This window comes from Camelus bactrianus, chromosome 27 (genome assembly GCF_048773025.1).
Source record: "Camelus bactrianus isolate YW-2024 breed Bactrian camel chromosome 27, ASM4877302v1, whole genome shotgun sequence".
Taxonomy (NCBI): Eukaryota; Metazoa; Chordata; class Mammalia; order Artiodactyla; family Camelidae; genus Camelus; species Camelus bactrianus.
This window is the reverse complement of record NC_133565.1, coordinates 254,647-277,405: the sequence shown is the minus strand read 5'-3', so window position 1 is coordinate 277,405 and position 22,759 is coordinate 254,647. Positions and strand designations below refer to the sequence as shown.

At 42.9% G+C, this 22,759-nt stretch overlaps 1 long non-coding RNA gene across 1 annotated transcript in view; it reads left to right on the top strand.

Moving 5' to 3' along the window:
• The window catches only part of LOC141575301 (uncharacterized), a 29,523-nt gene extending 7,607 nt beyond the window's left edge, over positions 1-21,916 (top strand). The window contains exons 2-5 of the long non-coding RNA XR_012502831.1: positions 10,425-10,993; positions 14,250-14,322; positions 15,691-16,259; positions 20,954-21,916. This is a non-coding gene — a long non-coding RNA (uncharacterized LOC141575301). The remainder of the gene's footprint in view (positions 1-10,424; positions 10,994-14,249; positions 14,323-15,690; positions 16,260-20,953) is intronic.
• The last annotated feature ends 843 nt before the right edge of the window (positions 21,917-22,759 follow it).

The following is a 22,759-nucleotide window of genomic DNA, read 5'->3' as shown; positions in this document are numbered from 1 at the left end:
TTCAGTGTGTTGTTCATTCCCTTTTTGAAGTCTAGTAGACTATCAGTCTATTTTACTGATTGTTCTTTCAGGGGATTTCTCTTGTTCTTTTAATTGAAAGTGGTTCCTCAGCTTCTTTATTTACTTATATTTCTCTGGCTCTATGTATTTCTTCTAGACCCGTTTCTGAGCTGTGGTGTGTAGTAGGCAGTGTGGGAGCACTTCAGTTGTGAAGAAAAATAGGCAGATGTCCACTGGGGAGTTCCCTCTGTGGTTTTGTCTGTCACCTGTTATGCAGACTTACAAAGTACTATTTGTTGATGTTGACTTTATCCCTGCCTTAGCTATGGGAATGTCAGCCACCTACTCTGTTGCCCCTCAGGTTCTGAGCCCCAGGAAACATCAGTGCAGATCCAGCAGTGTCAGTCCCTTGGACCTGCCTTAGCAAGTGTGTATTCACACACATGAATTTGTGGTCCACTACAGGTTCAGCTCAAACCCCAATCCCGCATCCACTTATGGAACCATACACCACCCTGTTGTAAATACCCTCACTGGCCACCCTTCTTGAGTCAGAACTCCACTCACTGTCTGTAAGTCCCAGAGGTGTGGATCCACAAAGTGACCAGAGAGAGCAAATCTACCCTCTCTGCCTGGAGCTGTAAACAAATCTCAGTCCCGCCTGTGAAGTTGCAATGGCACAGGATATGGATTCAACATTCAGCTCTGCCTTTGTGCAGCAGTGTTGGCTATGACCAAGCCCCATTTCTCTTCTCATGAGAACACACCAACAATGGAGCCAAGTGGAGAATGTGACTTTGGCACAGCCATGCGTCATTCCTCTCCCATTATACCAAAATTGGTGCTTTTTTATGAGGGTTTCAGTCTGTTCTGTTCCACACACACACACACACACACAGCCAGAGCTCACACTGCCCTCTAGTTTCCTGATGCTGCCTCTCTGCAGTGTGACCCAGCCCTCTGCCTGGGCTCTTCACTGACTCCAGTAGCCAGTCCTGGCTCATCCCTGCTAGCTCATGTCTAGTGCTGGTCATCACAGGGACCCTCTATGTCAGTTCCCCAGTTCTGCCTGCCATGCAGTTGCCACTGTCTCCTCCAAACCTTGGAAGCTCTGCTTCTTTCCTAGTTGATCTCCCAGCTAGAGAGGTTGTGTCCCAGTGTGAGGGTGCCTTTCTTCCTATGCTACTCTTTCCCTGCAGGATCAGTCCTGCACTGAATTTTTCTTTTTTCTTTTTATTCCTTACCATATTTTGTGAGAATCTTCCTGTATTTCAAAATGAGAGACAGTCTGCCAGAGTTCAGGTGGCTTCTGTGCAATTCAATGTTTTTGTAGATGTAATTCTTTGTGTATTTGTGGGAGAGGTCAAGCTGTGAGTCTGTCTACTCTGTCATTTTGGCTCCTTCAAATTTTAAAATAGGGCTAGGTCTTTCTTAATTACTCTCAACAAGCTATTGTAGTTTCCAGCGTACATGTCTTGTAATTTTTCCTTGCCTCTATTGGATGCTGATTCAGAACATACACAACTTTCTGGAAAAACATGTCCCACCCTGCCATTTGCTGCCAACTAGCTGGCCTGTGTCTGAGTCACCAAAAAGTTTTGTTCTTTATCTGATTCTTAATTCTTTAGAATTTATCATTTTACTCTCATAAATGATGATTGTACTTGTAACAAATACTTTAAAATAAAAATAATAAACTTTATGCTGTGGATGCAATATGAATGAATCTCAAGTAACATATGCTTTAAATACCTTAGAATTAGTAAAGCAATATAGATACATTATGAACACTTGAAATGTTGCCTAAAGGAAAAGTGCAGAGATTTGCAAATCCCACCCCCAGAAGTGACCATCATGAATGGCTTGATGAACATCTCTCAGTCTCTATCTCTCTTATTCTCTCTGCCTCTGTCTCTCACACACCACAAGATTCATTTACATCTATGATGATTTGACACATATGTGGTCATAGATGGAATCTGGGATGTAGATGATGGATTAACAAGCATCCAAACTGAGGGCTTCCTTGACATCAGGTAAAGACCAGCAGTCATTTTTCCAGCTGCACAACAATCATTCCTCCATGTGAACCAGAACTGATGAATCCCACCCCCTCTCCATGAACATTAGTGTTGCTTCCAATCTCCTACTAGTTAAACGAGAACTGTGATGAACATCCTTGAAAAGACATCTTTGAAAAATTGTGCAAGAATTTTAGTATGATCAACACTAAGCATCAGCACTACTCGGAAAGGGGTGAACTTGTGGAACTGTAATTCATCCTGCATACTGTTCTCCCAGAGAGGAGTGTCTGCTCACTCTTCCCTCCAGGGGATCTACTGTGGCCTCTGCCTCCTCATGTTGTCACTAGAGCTGGTTGTCACCAGGCTAAAGTCCTGCCAGTGTGATGGTGACCAATGCTGTCTCCAAAGTGTGTACATCTGTGTGCATCCTCACTTGAGAGGTCAAGCACCTCTAATATACACTGGCCACCTGCATTGCCTCTTGTTGGAATTGCATGTGTTTGTTCTGTTTCTGTTTAGAACACAGTGTTTCAAGAAGTTTTTGGACCACAGGGATGTGAAACCTTTCTCTGACATTAGGTTATGAAAAATGATTTTTCCAGGTTGTGGTTTGTCTTTCATGGCTTTTGAATATTAGTATTTTTTATTTTGTAGGTTATGTTTTGCCACAGGAAGAGCTAAGCATCTCCCTTCTGGCTCTGGTTTCACACATAGAATAGCAGTGCCTATCTCGAGATTATGCACATAGTTACTAAATTTTTCATTTTGTACATCTCATGTTTAATCCACCTGGGTTTCCCTTTCAGATAACCAAAATGCTACTTCAAGTAAAAAAAAAAAAAAAAACATTCCCTTGTTAAAATATGAGAGCAGACACAAACAGCCATCTTTTGTATGATTTCATTGATAGGGAACATCCAGGGTAGGGAAAGACACACAGAAAGAAATAGGATTAGGGCTTGTCAGGGGCTGGGGGAGGGAGAAAAGAGAATATGTGCTTTGGATACAGGGTTTTATTATGAGGAAAGAAACAGTCTGAAACTAGACAGTGATGATGGTTACACAGCATTGTGAATGCACTTAATGCTCCTGAATTGCACAATTTAAAATGGAAAAACATCTAAATTTTATTATTGTAAACTTAAAACATAAAAAAAATGATACTCTAAATGACATGAAAGAAAACAAGGAAATTACAGAAAAAACAAACAAAAATGATGCCAGGAGAAGGGAAGTAAAGTTTGGGTCTGCGAGTGGGTTGATTCTGAGAATTAGATGACAGTGTTGGTGTTTGCAGAGGCATCTCAGCCCATAGGGGTGGTGATGCCTGAATTGGCTCTGGGTCTCATAGAAGTGTGTGTGTAGGTGCAGGAGGAGCTACAAGATCAGGCTCAGGGTCTCCCTGCAGGACTGGTAAAGTAACCTGTCTCTAGGTCTCCTGTAGGGCTAGTCTTAAAGTCTCCCTGCAGAGCTGGTGGGATGTGACATGGTTCTGTGTTTTTTGCAGGTGCAGGTTCGGGTTCCCCTGCAGGGTTGGTAGAATGGGACCCAGTCCTGTGTCTCATGCAGGATCCAGCTCAGGATCTCATGCAAGACCAGGCTCAGGGTCTCCTTGTAAGGCTTGTGGAATGAGACCCCATCCTTTTTCTCCTGCAGCAGCAGATTCATGGTGTCCCTGCAAGGTTTTGCAATTTCACCCTACTGTGTATCACCTGCAGGAGCAGGCTCAGACTGTCCCTGCTGGGTTGATGGCATATGACCCATCTCTGATTCTCTGGCAGAAGCAGGCTCAGGGTCCCTCTACAGGGCTAGTCAATTTTGTTCCAGTCCTAGGTCCCTTGCAGGTGCAGGATTGGGGTCTTCTTTCAGGGCTGGTGAAATGTGACTCAGCTGTTGGTCTCCTGCAGAAACAGGCAGAGTTTCTCCCTGCAAGCCTTGTGGAATGAGACCCAGTGCTGGGTCTCCTACAGGAGCATGCTCGGGGTCTCTATGCAGGGCTAGTGGAATTGGACCTGGCTAATGGTCTCCCTGCAGTCCTGTTGGAATTGGTCCAATTCTTGGGTGTCTTGAAGTTGCAGGCTCTAAGTCTCCCTGCATTGCTGGTGAAATGTGAGCCAGTTGTGGTTCTCCTGAAGGAACAGTCTCAGGGTTTCCCTGCAAGGCTGGTGGATGGGACATAGTCCTCGGTCTCCTGGAGGAGCAGGCTCTGTGTCATTTTAGAGCTGTTGCAATATGACCAATCTCAGGTTCTCCTGCAGGAGTAGGCTCGGGGCCTTCCTGCAGGGCTAGTGGAATTGGACACGGCTCATGGTCTCCCTGCAGTGCCATTGGAATTGGTCCAATTCTTGGGTCTTTTGAAGGTGTAGGTTCTAAGTCTCCCTGCATTGCTCATGGAATGTGACCTGGCTCTGGGTCTTCTGCAGGAGCAGGCTGATAAATTACCTGTAGGGCTGGTGGAATGTGACATGGCTCTTAGTCTCCTGCCAGAGCTGATTCAGGGTCTTTCCACGGGGCTGGTAGAATTGGCCCCAGGCCTGGGTCTCCTGCATGTGCAGGCTCAGGTATCCCTGCAGGGCTTGTGGAATGTGACTGGGTTTCTGTTTCCTTCAGGGGCAGGCTCAGACTCTCCTTGCAGTGTTGCTGGAATGGCACATGGCTCTGAGTTTCCTGTAACAGCAGTCTTATGTTCTTCCTACAGGGCTAGTGGAATATGACTCAGACCTTGGTCACTTGCAGGAGCAGGCTAGATTTCTCCCTGCTGGGATGGTGGAATCAGACCCTGTCCTGGGTCTTCTGCAGAAGCAGGCTCCAGGTCTTCCTGCAGGGCTGTTGGAACATGACCCCATCACTGGTTCTGCTTCAGGAGTAGGCACAGAGTCTCCTTGCAAGGATAGTGTAATTGGACCCAGCTCAGGGGTCACTACAGGGCTGATGGAATGTGACCTGGCTCTGTGGTTCCTGCAAGTGTAGGTTCTGTGTCTCCCTTCAGGGTTGGTTTAATGGGACCCATTCCTGGGTCTCCTGTAGAAGTAGGTTCAGAGTCTCCCTGCAGGGCTGGTGGAATGGGACCCATCTCTGGGTCACCTGCCAGAACAGATTTGGACACTACCTTCAGGCTGGAGGAATTGGGCCTGTTCTTGCATTTCCTGCAGGAACAGGCCTTGGGTCTTCCTGGAAGAATACTGTAATATGACCCATCTCTGGTTCTCTTGCAGGAGAGGCTCATGGTCTCCCTGGAAGGTTAGCAGAATTTGTCCCATTCCTTGGTCCAAGGCTCAGGGTATCCCTGCAAGGTTGGTGGAATGGGACCTAGTCCTGTGTCTCCTGCAGCAGCAGGTTCTGTTCTCTTTGCAGGGCTGGTGGAATGTGACTCCACTCTGTAGTATTTTTTGCAGATGCAGGCTTAGGGACCCCACCAGAACTGATGGCTCTTAGTCTCCTATGGGAGCAGGTGAGGGATTCCATGCTGAGCTGGTGGAATTCGTCCCAGTCCTCGGTCTCTTGCAATTGCAGACTCAGTGTCTCCCTGCAGGGTTTGTGGAATATGACTTGGCTGTGGGTATCCTGCAGGAGCAAGCTCAGTGTTTCCGTGCAGGGTTGGTGGAATGAGATCTAGTTCTGGCTCTCCTAGAAGAGGAAGCGGGGTTCTCCCTGGAAAGGCTGATGGAATTGGACTGGGATGTCTGTCTCCTGCAGGAGCAAGCCTAGGGATTACCTGCAGAGCTGGTAGAATGTCACACAACTCTTGTTCTTCTGCGGGAGCTGGCTCATGTTCTCTGTGAAGGGCTTGGTCTCCCCCAGGAGCAGGTTTGTAGTCTCACTACAGTGCTGGTGTTATGTGACCCACTCTGTTTTCTGCAGATGCAGTCTCAGTGTTTGACTGCAGGTTTGGTGGAATGGGACGAATTCCTGGGTTTCCTGGAGTAGCAGGCTTACAGTCTCCCTTCTGGGATATTGGAATGTGGCCCAGTCATGTGTTTCCTGCTGAAGTGGCCTCAGGATATCCCTGCAGGGCTTTTGGAATTGTACCTCGCTCTGTATCACCTGCAGGATCAGGTTTGTGCTCTCCCAGCAAGGCTGGTGGATTTGGACCTATTCCTGGGTCTCCTGCAGGAGCAGGTTTTCAGTCTTCCTGCAGGGCTTCTGGAATATGACATATCTCTAATTTTCCTGCAGGATCAGGCTTGTGGGTCACCCAGCAAGGCTAGTGGAATTGGACCCACTTCAAGGTCTTAGTGCAGGGTTGATGGAATGGGACCCAGTCCTGGGTCTCCTGCAGGAATTGGCTCAGTGTCTCCCTGCAGAACTGGTGAAATTAGACCCATTCCTGAGTCTCCTGCAGGAGGAGGCCCTGCATCTTCCTGGAGGGATGGTGGAATATGACAGAGATCTGGTTCTCCTGCAGGAATAGGCTCAAGGTCTCCCTACAAGACTAGTTGAATTGGACACATTCCTGGATCCATTGCAAGTGAAGGCTTGGGGGTCTTCCTACACAGCTGGTGGAATGTGATTTTGCTCTGAGTCTCCTGCAGGAGTAGGCTCAGGGCCTCCTTGAAAGATTGGTGAAATGGGACACAGTGCTGTGTCTCCTGCAGTAGCAGGCTCAGGTTCTCCCTACAGTGTTGGTAAAATTGGACCTGGCTCCAATTCAACTGCAGTAGCAGACTGAAGGTATACCTGCATGGCTGGTTTAGTGTGAAGGAACAGCAAGTCTTAATACATTGGCCCACTCCTGGTAAAACTATAAACAGGGCTTGGTGCATGGTCTCTTGTATTGTCTGAAAAAGCCCCTTGAGATGTGTTGATTATGATGACCTCTTCCAAGAACTTGAACACTTATAGAATCTCTGCCAACTCACCTTGTTTAGACTGAAGGAATCTGCCTTTCATCAGTTCTTGGAATAGGGATCAACACAAAATGAAAGAGGGAAGAAAAAATTACCAATCTATCTATTAAGAAATCAGCTGAAGACATTAGAAAATTCTCTTGCAATGCACTTGTTTCTATTTTGGTGCATTTAGAATCATTTCTTTATTATCAACTTTGGCCATTTTAGTTAGAATATATATTGTTTTAGGCCTACTGGGGTTCATTATGTTTGGACCCTCTGTGCTTCCTGTGTTAAGATAGCTGGTTCTATCTTTGGTTTAAGAAAATTTCAGTCTGAATTCTTCAAATATCTTTTCAAACCATTTGTCTTTCTTCTTTTCCATGTGGGATCCCTATGAGTCATAGACTGGTATGTTTTCTCTTATCCCAGGTTTCAGTTGCATTGCTTGCATTGGTTTTCAATTGCTTTTCTATGTCGTGTTCTGACTGACTGATTGCAGTTATCCTGCTTTCGAAGTCACTTATTTGTTCCTCTGCATTATCTAGTCCGATTTGGACTGTCTTTAGCTTAGCTATTCTCACCATTGAGTTTTCTGATTATATTTGGCTCATCTAAAGTGTTTCTCTTTCCATTTATACTAGCCTGCATTTGTATTCATAGACTCAAGATTTCCTTCAGTGTTTTTATGTCCTCCCTTTTCAAGTCATGTTCTAGTAAATTTTGGTGGTCTAATACATTGGATGTTCTTTCAGGAGACTCCTGTCTTTTGAAAATTTGGAATGGTTCTTTTAATTTTATTATATCTCTCTATCGCTATGGGTTAAGGATTATCAGTTATCTATTATAGACTTGAACAGCTTTTGTAAGTGAAATCATTTCTGTGCACATTTAGTATTAATGCTGTGAGGATTGTTTTTGGTATGTAATGATGCCATGCATTCCTTCTGTGTCTGTTGCCTGTTATATCTATGATTGCTAGTGTGGTTTTTGTTGTGGTGAATACAACCTATTCTAGTAAAGTTAGCAGAGTGTCATTTTGCTTAAATGCTTATCATAGCTCTGACAGTGCTGGGACTAGTAATTTTTGCTGGAATACAGGCTTCCAAATGGTTTCTGGGCTGCCAGCTGGATATGTGGATAGGGAATGGTTCCAATACACTCTCATGAAAGTGCATTCATCCTTACTATTGCCACGGAAAAGTCAAAATTTTATAATGGGTTCCCTCAGGTTCTCTGCAAACAAAAACAAAAGTGGAAACAAATCTAATGATGTCACACATTAGAACCTGTTGAAGCGTGCAGTGCCACAGTTGGGTCCTTAGTGTAGTACTGGGTCAGCACCACAACTATTGTTGCATTAGCATGTGGTAGTCAAGTCTGATGGAAAGGCTTCAAATTCACATATTGTTCAGCAGATCTCTGCTCCAAGAACTCTTGCAATAAGGCATTGGAACTCAAAGGCAAGCATGGGGCATTTGAAAAACCTCTGCTTTGGACAATAAGAAATTTCAATCCTGCCTATGAAAGTTGCAGATCCTTGGGCTATAGAATCTGATTTCAACAATAAATTGCCCTGGATTCTAGAAACTAGATGAAGATGGCTCTGAATGAGAACCATTTCTCCTTTATGGAGAAAATGAGCAATTATACCGTGGATGTGGAAAGACTGTGATTAAGGCCCTGGGTTACTAAGCTAATCCACAACACATATGCCAGCAGATTTAATATTAAGGGAGGACCCAGGCAGATCTGTTCTCTAGATAGTACCAACCACAGCCCAAAACAATCTCCAAACCCCTGGGAATAAATTTGTGACATCAGCCACAGCCCTAACACACAGATTCCACAGGCACTCCTAGCTCAAAATTAACAGGTGGAGTATTGGTCTGGGAATGAATTGCAGAGAAATTTTGTGATTATTGCTTTCAGATATGTCAACCAAACGTCCACTATGCACTCTTTTAACCCTCAGCACATTGTCTTCCATCTCAAATGACCTGTCCACTTTAGAGTGTGCATTCCAGTAAAACACAGTTTCCCCTTTACTGCTCCCTCACCAAAGGTCAGGCCCTGCACTGATTTCCATTTTCTAATTTGCCTTCTACTCTTTCCAGGTTATGTGAGAATTCTTTCTGACTTTTGAAGTAAGAGATGTTTGGGCATTATTCTGCAGGGTTCCTGGGCCAAGGGCTGGGAGAGTGTATGTTTATCTTGCTGTATACATGGGAGAGAGTGAGCAAAGTTTGCACTGGTACTCTGCCAGTTTGGCATGGATAAATTAACACAATTTAGTCATAACTCACAGACACTTGATTCTTGTTTAGCTAATTTTCTGTATATCAATTGTGGGAGGATGTGTCCGAAAACTCCAGGTCTGACAATGTGTTCATACCTCATTGCAGACTTTCAAATAATAAACAGAATTAAATTACATACATGGGAAATGTATCAAAATAAATACAGTTTTAGAAACATACTAAATCTAACTATAAGACAGAGTTGCCAAATTTAGGTACCAGCTTGAAATATCCAAATAAGAAAAATGCACAGAAACTATAAATTAGCAGCCAAAAGTCAAGAAGGAGGCAGGTCAACAGTTTTCTCTTGGTGCCTCCAGCACTAACAGAAACAATGAAATTATTCTTAGAACCATTAACAACCACAACCCTAGGTTTCCATTGTGCATGTGGTGCCCTTTCCTAATAATGCCACATACTGGTCAATGTTGGCGATTCAAGGGGAAAAATTATTATTTAGGAAACCACAAAGAAACCCAAACAATGTATTTTTACATAGGCTTGGTTTCAATAGCACTTAGAGATATTATAGCTATGAGAACACTGCCGCAGCTTTGCTAGGCTATTGAGAATCATGTGCTCTTCTATCAAAGATGAGAATGTTTAATTGACTAATTATGTTGAGAAAAGCAATTTAACCCAAAAAATACAGCAATCACATTATATCCTGCTCCTGGGACTTGACAAAAGGGAAAAGACGGTCCACAAAAGAAGTGTCACTACATATCTATCCCAACAATTACACTTCATTTCAATAACTGAATTATAATAGTTACAAATACTATTTTGACAAAATGAGGATAAATAAATATCCAAATTCAGGCAAAAAATTCACTCACTTACAAAACTCCCTTCACACCAAAGTAGACATAAGCCCAGCATTTGCTGAATCTAGGGGAAGATCATCATTTCAAAGTGTGAGCGAAGAATTCAATACCAATCTATTTTAGTCGAGAGTAGTTGACAATGGAGGAGTTCACTGTTGTGCACAGAATGTGAAGGAGGAGGAACTCTGATACAAGGAGGGGCTTGCTCAGCTCCTACTGGCTTCATTGCAACTCAAGTGCTGATTCTTTGAAATGGATACATGAGGGGAGGGGAGGGAAGAGCAAGTGCTTGGTACCAAGGGCCAACCCTGGGAAAAGGCTTACCTGTGCTTCGTGCTTGGTCGTCTGAGTGGTTTATAAATGCCCCTTGGGACATGTGGATTCTCACGACCTCTTCCAAGAACATGAGCGCTTTTATCATCTCTGCCATCTCTTCTCTTTTAGACGTCAGTAATGTTGGACCCGTTCTTGGAGCAGAGAATTGATTACCTTCCTAATGTGCACGTTGACACTCCATATGTTTCTGCCAGTATCAGCGAGGTTCAATATGTCTCATGAATGTCTTTTGAGCCTGGTATTCTCAACAGAAGTCTCCATGCCAGTATTCTCCATTGTAGCAGAACAACTCTCATCAATGTGTTCGCATCTCACCTCAATTCGTGCAGCCAGCTTTTCTGCCAACTTCCTTCATGTCTCCTATAAAGTCAAATTCTAAAGGACAGGGCAAGTCTGAAAGAACCTCGGAGCCTCACCTGTAAGATGATGACAGGCAGATCTTCCACTATCTGCCCTTTCAGATTCTGGAAACTGACCCGTGAACTCAGGCCATTGCGCAGCACGAGTATCTCGAACTTAAACAGATTCCAGAAAAAGAGACTTAAGCCAAGCTCCATAGAGGGCGGTACCGCCTCCATGACACTGATCCACCCACAGAATTCTGCCCAGTTACCTTGGATCCACCAGCCACAACAATCCTGGCGGAACACACCAAGATTCCACCTGGAATCCAACCGGTAACTGCCATCCCCAATGGTTGCTGCATCTTGTCAGTTTTGGGGGAGGGGCTGCATCAGACGAGAGGTTCCAAAGGTAAATGTGATTCTCTCCATTAGCGTCCCATGATCAGTTTTTTCTTCCCTCTATCCTTTTGTACAGAACTGTATACACAGTACAAACGGAGGGAATTCTGTCCATGTTAAGTTTATGGTTTCACACGTCTTTAAACTTTCTAACATTTAACATTACACAAAGACCCACTATAAGAATCTTTTGTTTGTGTAATATCCATTCACCCACAATGCATATCCGTCTGTTGCATTTCTGCTGAAATACACACTCTCTCAGAACATGGATCCATTTGTTTCATGGGGGCTGAAATTCCTAGAAGTGAAACCAATCCCAGTGTGCACTTTCCTGTCTGTCTCTTTTGCTCTTAGTACAGTTTTGCAGAGCTACTTGTCTTTGTTATAGGTGTATGCCATTTATTCTCTACGTAGGGTTGAATATGCCATTCATTGATCCTGTTGGAAGACTTGTAATCCTATATCACGGACTATGACTCCATCTTATTCAAAATCGGCATTTGGGTTAGGTCACGATATGCTCTTTGGAATCAATATTTATGAATATTAATGCACACGTCTGTGTTCTGAATACATGTGTGTTGATTACATGCAAGCCTCGATACTGGGTCAATGCAGGCTGAATGATCCTTGACATCACTTTGAGTAATTTATTTTGAATTATCATGTTTCCTTTGGATAGATGTCAGCCAACCGTACACTTTTTGTGTTTATTTGTTTGACTGTTTGCTTGTTCTTTGTTTTGCAAACACATTACGCCATGAATCTCTCCGTTTGCTTCAGAGAGTTATGTAAGCTGATTTACTTAGTATAGTGCAGAAAATCACCTATGATTTCCTGCTCCCCACTTCCATCTTCAGGATTTTGATTTCCTCATTGCCTTCTTGTTTATTCTTTGCAACTCTTTGCTCTTCTTGCATTTCCAATAATGGTTTTCTTATTTACATTTCTACTTGCTACTTTTCGATTCAGGGTGGAATTCTCAATCTTCCTTTAAGGCTAAGTTCCTAACTGCTGAATTCTTCTAAGTTTTGCCGGTCTGTGAAATTATCTAGCTCTGCCTTTAATAGGAATGGCAGTCTTGTAGCATAGGCTACCATAGATTGCAGCTTTTTCTTATTCAAGATTTGGTCTATGTCCTGTCACTCCTTCTATCCTGCAATATTCCTTTCGAAATATAAGCTGAAACCCCTCTGGAGGTAGTGTTGTGACTAAGTTGTTTTCCTCTAGATGCATTTAAAATCACTCGGTAGATCATGAACTTTGTTGATTTGAATAATACTGCTGAATGTAGGTGTATTGGGTTTCCAACTCCTTTGGTATGTGTACTTTCTGATTTCGTATACCTCATTCTTTCTTGTCTTTCAGCAAGTTACAGTCTGATTTTTCTACAAATATCTTTTCAGACTTTTTTGTTAATCTTGCTTTTCCATCTGGGACTCTTACGAATCTTACTCTTTCATGCTTTGTCTTACCCCAGGCTTCAACAGCAAAGTTTGCATTGGGTTGCACTTCTTTTTCTATGTCTTCTTCTGATCGAGGGATTTCTGTTCCCCTGTCTTCACAGTCTTTCACGAGTCCGTCTGCATTATCAAGTCTGCTTTGGACTGACTTTAGCACTGATATTATCTCATCCTTGATTTTTCTGGTATTATTTGGCTCGTTTTTAGAGTTTCTCTTCCCCTTTCCTGGATAACTGCCTTTTGTGATTCTGAGACACTGTTGTACTTCATGTTTTCCTCACCTCCGTTTTCAATACATGCTCTGGTAGCGTTTTGCAGTCTAGATGTTTGAAAGCTTATTTTTTGGGCCTTCAAACTCTTTGGAACTGAAAATGGTACTTCCTGTTTCTTTTACTCTACTTCTTTATCTCTACTGGTCAAGTAATATCAGATATCTAATATAGATTTATAGGGCTTTGTTAAGTGAAAATTTTAGACCATTGGGTGTACAAAGTTCCATGATATTTCTGTGAGGACAATTTTCCCTAGGCATTGATGCCATGTCCTGTTCCTGTGTGTGTTGTCTGGTATATCTCTAATTGCTGGTGTTGCCTTTGTTGTGATGAACACACAATATAATTTCAATTAGTAAAACTTCGTTTTATTGCACTTACCTCACAATTCTGAAAGTGCAGAGTACACTTCCTGTTCTGGAAATGAAGCTTAAAGTTTTTCAGCTCGGCATTCTGCTGTATGTCATATTGGAGTCTTTCCAAAACAGCAAATTGAGAGTGCGCTTGTGCTTTCTATTGCCATGGGAATGTCCCAACGTTACCAGTTCTTCCCAGAGCTCCTCTGTCTAAAGAAACACCAGTGGAAGCATATGTATGGATGTCATACATCAGGGCCTGCTGGAATGATCCCGCAGACCAATCTTTGTGTCCTCTATGCTGTACCATGTCAGTGCCATCCAAAATGTAGCATCTGCATTTGGGAGATAATGCTGAAGGAAATGCTTCAACTTCTCACGTTGTGGACTTTGACCACTATTCCTTGATCACTCATCCTTGGGTCATGGGTGCACGAATGCAACCACAGAGCTGTACAGAATTCTCTTCCTCAAACCAATCCATAATCCCTGTCCAGGTTATGACTGTAGCAGATCCTAAAGCTTTTAATACTGATTTCAAACCCAAGGGCCACTGAATCCCTCAGACCAGATGCACGACATCTCTGATTGAGCCCCACATGTGCTCTATTGGCAAAATGCCAAATTGATCCTGGGCCTGCAAGATGCAGTGTATGTGGCCATGGCACGTATTGAAAAACTCAACCTCACACGCCAATGTGGTTGCTTTCTTAATGGGGTAACAGGTCGGTTTGCTCTCTTGATAGAACCCACCACAACCCACAATGCACTCCAGATCCCTGAGACTCAGCGTGTGCCATTATCTGTAGCTCTATAACTCATTTTCTGCTGCCTCTGCTGGCTCAAATTTGGCAGATCGGATCTTTGTCTCAGAATCAATTGTGAGAATATTTTGTGCTGATTTCTATGAGTTACGTCATCCAAGCATCTGCTGTGCACTCTTCTAACACTCAGTGCATTACCTACAATCCCATCTGTGCTGTCCGCTTGAGAGTGTGCGTCCAAGTAAAACAGAGTTTAACCTTTGCTGCTCCATCAGCAGGGGTCAGATCCTGCACAGATTTCCATTCTCTACTTTGCCTTCTCCTGCTTCCAGGTTTTCTAAGGCCTCATCCTGTCTTTGGACGTAACAGACCACACTTTGGAAAGTGTCCTGTGCCAAGGGCTGGGTGAGTGGATGTTTACATTGCTGTGTACATGGGTGGGAGTAAGCGCAGGTTGCACTGGTTCTCTGCCAACTGGGCATCGATAAATCAACACTTTACAGATATAATTCACAGAATTGTGATGTTTGTTTATCTCTGTTTAATATGCAGCCATGCTGGGAGGGTTTGTTCTTAGCCTCCAATTTTCACATTGTGTTGATAACTCAGTTGCAATTTTTAAGAAGGTTAATAGAATTGATTTACATGTTTTGGGATTTATAAGAAAATGAAGGTAGATTTTGAGACATACTAAATCCACCTAGATGCCAGACCTATCAATTTTGTAACATTATGTCAACTATAAGAAAAATATAGACAGTTATAAAGTAAAATCGCTATCCAATATGTTGATGGGGATATGTCAACTCTTTACTGTTGAAAACAATACCAACAGGAATCATGAAGTACCTATTGGAACCACGAAATAACCGAGAACCTGGGTTTCCCTTGTGCATGTGGTTCCCTTTACTCCCAATGACACATACTGACCAATGTTGGCATTTCAAGGGGTAACATTCCTCTTTAGGAAAATACAAGAAAAACCAAACAAAATTATACATTTAGGCTTGATTCCAAAGCACCTAGAGGCATTTTAGCTATGAGAACCCTGCTGCAACTATGCTAGGCAATTGAGAACCATGTGTTCTTCTATCATTGATGAGAACGCTTAATCATCCGATCATATTGGGTAAATCCATTTCACACAACCAAGTGTGCACCCCCATGATATCTTGTACCCAGAGCTTGTCTGAAGGGAAAGACGCCCCACATAACCTGTGTCTTTAATGTCTTTCAAGACTTTTACAGTTCAGTTCAATATCTGACTTATAATATTTGACTATACTGTCTTGAAATACTGATGCCTAATACATATTCAAGTTCAGTCAAAGATTCCCCTCACATACCACACTTCCTTCACCCGAAAAAGACTTAACCACAGTATTTGCTGAATCTACGGGAAGATCATCATTTCTTTGTGTGAGCTGAGTATTAAATTCCTATCTATTTTAGTCGAGAGTATTTGACCTTTAAGTAATTCACCATTCTTCACAGAGTGTGAAGTTGGAGGAACTCTGATTCTAGGAGGGGCTTGCTCTCCTCCTACTGGCTTCATTGCAGCTCAGGATCTGATTCTTTAAAATGGATGACTGAGTGGAGGGGTGGGAAGTGCAAGTGCCTGATAGCTATGCCCAAACCTGGGAAAAGGCTTACCTGGGCTTGGTGCATTTTGGTCTGAATGGTTTGTAAATGCCCCTTGGGACCTGTGGATTCTCATGACCTCTTCTAAGAACATGAGCGCTTTTATCATCTCCACCATCTCTTTTCTTATAGACATCAGGAATCTTGGACCCGTTCTTGAAGCAGGGATTTGAGTAACTTTCTCAAGAGCACGTTGACACTCCGTATATTTCTACCAGTATCACCGAGGTTCAGTAGGTCTCATGAAAGAATTTCGAGTCTGGAATTCTCTAGAGAAGCCTCCATGCCGGTATTCTCCATTGTAGCAGAACAACTCTCATCAATATGTTCGCATCTCAGCTCAATCCGTCCAGCCAGCTTTTCTGCCAGGTTCTCTTCGTGTCTCCCATAAAGTCAACTTCAACAGGACTTGGCAAGTCTGGAAGTAACTCAGCCTCACCAGTAAGCTGATGACAGGCAGATATTCCACTGTCTGCCTTTTCAGATTCTGGAAACTGACCCGTGAACTCAGGTCTTTGGGCAGCAGCAGGAACTCAAAGTTGCACAGCTTCCCGAGCAAAACACCAAAGCCAAGCTCCACAGAGGGCGGCAGACCCTCCATCACACTGATCCACCCGCAGAATTCTGCCCAGTTACCGTGGATCCACCAGCCACAACAAGCCTCGCGGTACACAGCAACATTCCATCTGGAATTGCATCCGGTAACTGCCATCCGCAATGTTTGCTGCATTTTTTCAGTGTTGGGGAGGGGCTGAATTAGACTAGAGGTTCCTAACGGAAATGTGATTCAATCCACTGGCGTCCAATCGTCCTTTTTTCTTCCCGCTTTCCTTTTGTCCAGACTGTATACACAGTACAAACGGAGGGAAGTGTGTCCATTTTTAGTTTATGTTTTCAAACGTCTTCATATTTTCTAACAGTTCACAGTACACGGAGACCCACTAAAGTAAAGTCATGTTTGTGTAATATCCATTCACCCAGAATACATATCCGTCTGTTGCTTTCTGCTGAAACATCCACACTCTTAGAACATGGATCCATTTGTTTCATGGGGGCTGAAATTCCTCGAAGTGAAACCAATCCCAATGTGCCCTTTCAAGTCTGTCTCTTTTGTTCTTAGTACAGTTTTGCAGAGCTACTTGTCTTTGTTATAGGCTTATGCCATTTCTTCTCTACGTAGGGTAGAATATGACATTCGTTCATCCTGTTGGAAGACTTGTAAGTCTATATCACGTTCTATGAACCAATCATATTCAAAACCGTCATTTGGGTTGGCTCACGATATGCACTTCTGGATAAGTATCTATGAATAGTAATGCACGAGTCTGTTTTTGGAATTCAAGTGTGTTGTGTACATGCTAACAGCGATAATAGGTCGATGGGTGCTGAATGATCCTTGACATCACTTTGAGTATTTTGTCTTGAATAATCATTGTTGTTTGGTATATGTAAGCCAACTGTAACCATTTGGTGTTTGTTGGTTTGTCTGATAGTTTTGATAACACATTAGGCCATGCAACTCTCCATTTGCTTCAGAAAGTCATGTAAGTTGAGTCACTTAAGATAGTGCATAAAATCAACTATGATTTCCTGGTACTTTCTCCCATCTTTAGGATTTTGATGTCCTCCTTGCCTTCTTCTTCTTAATTCTTTGCAACTCAGGCTCTTCTTGCATTTGCAATAATGGTTTTGTTATTTCCAATTCATCTTGCTACTTTTCTACTCAGGGTAGGATTCTCAATTTTTGTTTTAGGATCACTCTCAAACTGCTGAATTCTTTTAAGGTTTGCAGGTCAGTGAAATTCCCTAGCTCTGCCGTTGTTATAAAAGGTGGTCATTTGGCATACGCTACCCTAGATTGCAGCTTTTTCTCATTCAGGATATGGTCTATGTCCTGGCACTCCTCCCCGTGCTGCAAAATGTCTGAATAGCTATCAGCTGAAACCCCTCTGGAGGTACTGTTGTGACTAAGTTGCTTTCCTCGAGGTGCATTTTACATCACTGGGATGATCATGAAATTTGTTTATTTGAATTCTACAGCTGCTTGTTGGTCTATAGGTATTCCACCTCTTTTGGACGCTGTGTACTTCCTGAATTCGTATAGATGATACTTTCTTGGCTTTCAGCAAGTTTCATTCTGATTTTTCTACAAATTCCTTTTCAGAATTTATTATTTTATCTCTTGCTTTTCCATTTGGGAATCCTATGAGTCCTATACTTACCTGCTTTGTCTTAACCCAGGATTCAACATTGATGTTAGCGTTGGTTTGCACTTGCTTTTCTGTGTCTTCTTCTGATGGAGGTATTTCAGTTCAGCTGTCTTCAGTCATTCACAAGTCCCTCTGCATTATGTAGTCTGCTTAGGATTGACTTTAGCGCAGTTTTTATCTCATCCATTGAGTTTTCTGATATTATTGGGTTCTTCTTTAGAGTTTCTCTTCCCCTTTTCTGGTATTCTGCCTTTTGTGATTCTGAGGCATGGTGGTTCATCAGTGTTTTCCTCACCTCCATTTTCAGAGCTTGTTCTGGTATCGTTTTGCCGTTTAGTTGTTTGAAAGCCTATTTTTTGGGCCTTTAATCTCTTTGGAACTGAAAATGGTTCTTCCTGTTTCTTTTACTATGCTTCTTTTATTCTACAGGTCAGGTAATATCATGTATATAATATAGACTTATAGGCCTTGTTTAAGTGCAAATTTTAGACTCTTTGGTGTACGCAATTCCATGGTATTTCTGTGAGGACAATTTTCCCTAGACCTTGATGCCATGCCCTGTTCCTGTGTGTTTTGTCTGGTATATCTCTAAATCCTGGTGTTGCCTTGTTGTGATGAACACACCATACTGTTTCAGTTAGTAGAACCTCATTTTTATTACACTAATCTCACAATTCTGAAAGGGCGCAGGGCAATTCCTCTAGTGGAAATGAAGCTTCTATACGTTTTCAGCTCTGCATTCTTCTGTATGTCATTTTGAAGTGTCTCCAAAACAGCCAACATAGAGTGCGGTTGTACTTTCTACTGCCATGGGAATGTCCCAATGTTACCAGTTCTTCAGAGAGCTTCTCTGTCTACAGAAACACCAGTGGAAGCATATGTATGGATGTCATTATTCAGTGCCTGCTGGGATGATCCCGCAGACTGACCTATGTGCCCTCGGTGCAGTACCCTGTCAGTGCCGTCCAAAATATAGCATCTGCATTTGGGTGATAATGCTGTAAGTAATGCTTCATGTTCTCATGCTGTGGACTTTGACCACTCTTCCTAGTTCTCTCATTCTTGAGTAATGGGTTCACGAAGGCAACCACAGAGCTGTTCCGCATCCTCTGCCTCAAACCAGAATTTAATCCCAATCCAGGTTTTGAATGTAGCAGATCCTAAATCTTTTAATACTGTTTTGAAACCCAACGGCGCCTGGAACCCTAAGTCCAGATGCATGATACATTTGATTGAGCCCAACACATGCTCTATTGGCAAAATATCAAATTGGACCCTGGTCCTGCACATGCAGTGGATGTGGCCATTGGACATATCGATAAACTCAACCACACGCGCCAGTGCGGTTGCTGTCTCACTGAGGTCACAGTTCTCTTTGCTCTCTTGAAAGTACCCACCAAAACCCACAACGCCCTCTAGAACCCTGAGTTGTGCGAGATTCATCATCCGTAGCCCTATCCCTCTTTTTCCGCTGCCTCTGCTAGCTCAGATATGGCAGCTCGGATCTTGGTCTCAGATTCAATTGTGGGGATATTTTGAGCTGATTTCTTTGAGTTCTGTCAGCCAAGCATCTGCTGTGCACTCTTCTAACACTCAGCGCATCACCTTCAATCCCATGCCTGCTTCCCGCTTGAGAGTGTGCTTCCAAGGAAAACAGAGTTTCACCTTTGATGCTCCATTACCAGAGGTCCGATCCTGCACTGGTTTCCATTCTCTACTTTACCTTTTCCTGCTCCCGGTTTTTCTGAGGCCTCAACCTGTCTTTGGAAGTAACAGACCACTCTTAGGCAAGTGTCCTGTGCCAAGGGCTGGGTGAGTGTGTGTTTACAATATTTTGTGTATGGTAGCTACTGAGAGCAGTTTGTACTTGTTCTCTTCCTACTGCCATCGACAAATCAACACTTTTCACAAATAATTCAAAGAAATTGGATATTAGTTTCGCTCCGATTTCTTTACAGCCATGGTCGGAGGGTTTGTCCGAAGAATCCAGCTTTGACATTATGTTGATAAGGCAGTTGCAGTCTTTAAGAAAGTTAATAGTATCGATTTACGTGTTTTCGGATTTATATGAAAGTGAAGTTAGTTTTTGAAAATTACCAAATCAACCTAGAAGCCAAAATTGACAATTTTTGTAAGATTTTGTCAGCTCTAAGGAAAAAAAAGACAGTCTCAATGTAAAATAGCTGTCCAAATGTTTCAAGGGGACATGCCAACTCTTTTCTCTTGAAGCCTCCAACAACAAAAGGAACAATGAAATAACTATTGGAACCATGATATAACCCCCAACCTGTGTTTCCCTTGTGCATCTGGTGCCCTTTACTCCCAATGACACATACTACACAATTTTGGCATTTCAAGGGGTAACATTCCTCTCTAGGAATATACAAGAAAATCTAAACAGAATTTATAGATTTAGGCTTGAATCCAAAAACACCTAGAGGCATTTAACTATGAGAAACCTGCTGCAGCTATGCTAGGCTATTGAGAACCAGGTGCACTTCTATCAGTGCTGAGAATGCTTAATCATCCGATCATGTTGGTTAAAGCAATTTAACACAACCAAGTTTCCACCTCCTTTGTATAGTGCACCCGGGGCTTGAAGGAAGTGAATGACTGTCCACATAACCTGTGTCTTTAATGTGTTTGGTGACTTGTACATTTCAGTTCACTATCTGACTTCTAATATTTTCCTGTAGTGTCCTGAAAATCTGAGGCCTTATACATATTCAATTTCATTCAAAGGTTCCCCTCACTTCCCACACTCCTTTCGGCCAAAAGAATACATAAGCCCAGCATTTCCTGAATCTAGGGGAAGGTCATCATTTCATTGTGTGAGCTAAGTATTCAATTCTTATCCATTTTAGTCAAGAGTATTTGACCTTTAAGGAGTTCACTGTTGTTCACCGAGTGTGAAGTAGGAGGAACTATAATTCTAGTAGGGGCTTGCTCTCCTCCAACTGGATTCATTGCAGCTCAGGTTCTGATCCTTTGAAATGGATTCCTGAGTGGAATGGAGGGAAGAGCATGTGATTGATAGCTAGGCACAAACCTGGGAATAGGCTTACCTGGGCTTGGTCCATTTCGGTCTGAATGATTCATAAATGCCCCTTGGGATGTGTGGATTCTCACGACATCTTCCAAGAACATGAGCGCTTTTATCATCTCTGCCATCTCTTCTCTTTTAGACGTCAGGAATCTTGGACCCGTTCTTGGAGCAGAGAATCGAGTAACTTTCTCAAGGGCACGTTGACTCTCTGTATGTTTCTGTCAGTATCAGCGAGGATCAGTAGGTCTCATGAATGTCTTTCGAGCCTGGTATACTATAGAGATGTCTCCATGCCTATATTCTCCACTATAGCAGAACGACTCTCATCAATGTGTTCACACATCTCCTCAATCCATGCAGCCAGTTTTTCTGCCAGCTTCTCTTCGTGTCTCCCATAAAGTCGACGTCAACAGGACTGGGCAAGTCTGAAAATACCTTGGAGTCTCACCAGTAAGCTGATGACAGGCAGATCTTCCACTGTCTGCCCTTTCAGATTCTGGAAACTGACCCGTGATCTCAGGTATTTGGGCAGCAGCAGTAACTCGAACTTACTCAGCTTCTCGAACAAAAGACCTAAGCCAATCTCCACATAGGGCAGCAGACCCACAATCAAACTGATCCACCCACAGAATTCTGCCCAGTTACCTTGGATCCATCAGCCGCAACAAGCCTCGTGGTACACACCAACATTCCACCTGGAATCCAACCAGTAACTGCCATCCCCAGTGGTTGATGCATTAAGACTGTGTTGGGGGTGATGCTGCATTAGACGAGAGTTTCCTAAGGGAAATGTTATTCTATCCAGAAAGATCTCATGGTCCTTTTCTCTTCCCTCTTTCCTTTTGTTCAGATATGTATACACAGTACAAACAGAGGGAAGAGTGTCCATGATCAGTTTATGGATTCACACCTCTTTAAACTTTCTAACAGTTCACATTACAAAGAGACCAAATCAAGGAAACTCATGTTTGTGTAATATCCATTCACCCAGTTTACATATCCGTCTGTTGCTATCTGCTGAAACACTCACACTCTCAGAACATGGATCCATTTGTTTCATGGGGGCTGAAATTCCTAGAAATGAAACCAATCCCAACGTGCACTTTCCTGTCTGTCTCTTTTGTTCTTAGTACAGTTTTGCAGAGCTACTTGTCTTTGTTATAGGCTTATGCCATTTTTTCTCTACTTAGGGTAGAATTAGGCATTCGTTCATCCTGTTGGAGGCCTTGTAAGACTATATCCCGTTCTATGACCCACTCTTGTTCAAAACCGTCATTTGGGTTGGCTCACGATATGCACTTCTGGATCAGTATCTATGAATAGTAATGCACGCGTCTGTTTTCTGAATACAAGTGTGTTGAGTACATGCTAACAGCGATAATAGTTCGATGCGTGCTGAATGATCCTTGACATCACTTTGAGTACTTTGTCTTGAATAATCATGTTTGTCTGGTATATGTCAGCCAAGTGTAACCTTTTTGTGTTTGTTTGTTTCTCTGATTGTTTGTTTTGCAAACACATTAGGCCATGCATCTCTCCTTTTGCTTCAGACAGACAGTCATGTAAGCTGATTCACTTAAGATAGTGCTTAAAATCACCTATGATTTCCTGCTACCCTCTCCCATCTTTAGGATTTTGATGTCCTCCTTGCCTTCTTCTTCTTACTTCTTTGCAACTCAGGCTCTACTTGCATTTGAAATAATGGTTTCATTATTTCCATTTCATCTTGCTACTTTTCTACTCAGGGTAGGATTCTCAATTTTTGTTTTAGGATCAGTCACAAACTGCTGAATTCTTTTAAGGTTTGCCGGTCAGTGAAATTCCCTAGCTCGGCCGTTGTTATAAACGGCGGTCATTTGGCATAGGCTACCCTAGATTGCAGCTTTTTCTCATTCAGGATATGGTCTATGTCCTGGCACTCCTCCCCGTGCTCAAAATTTCTGCC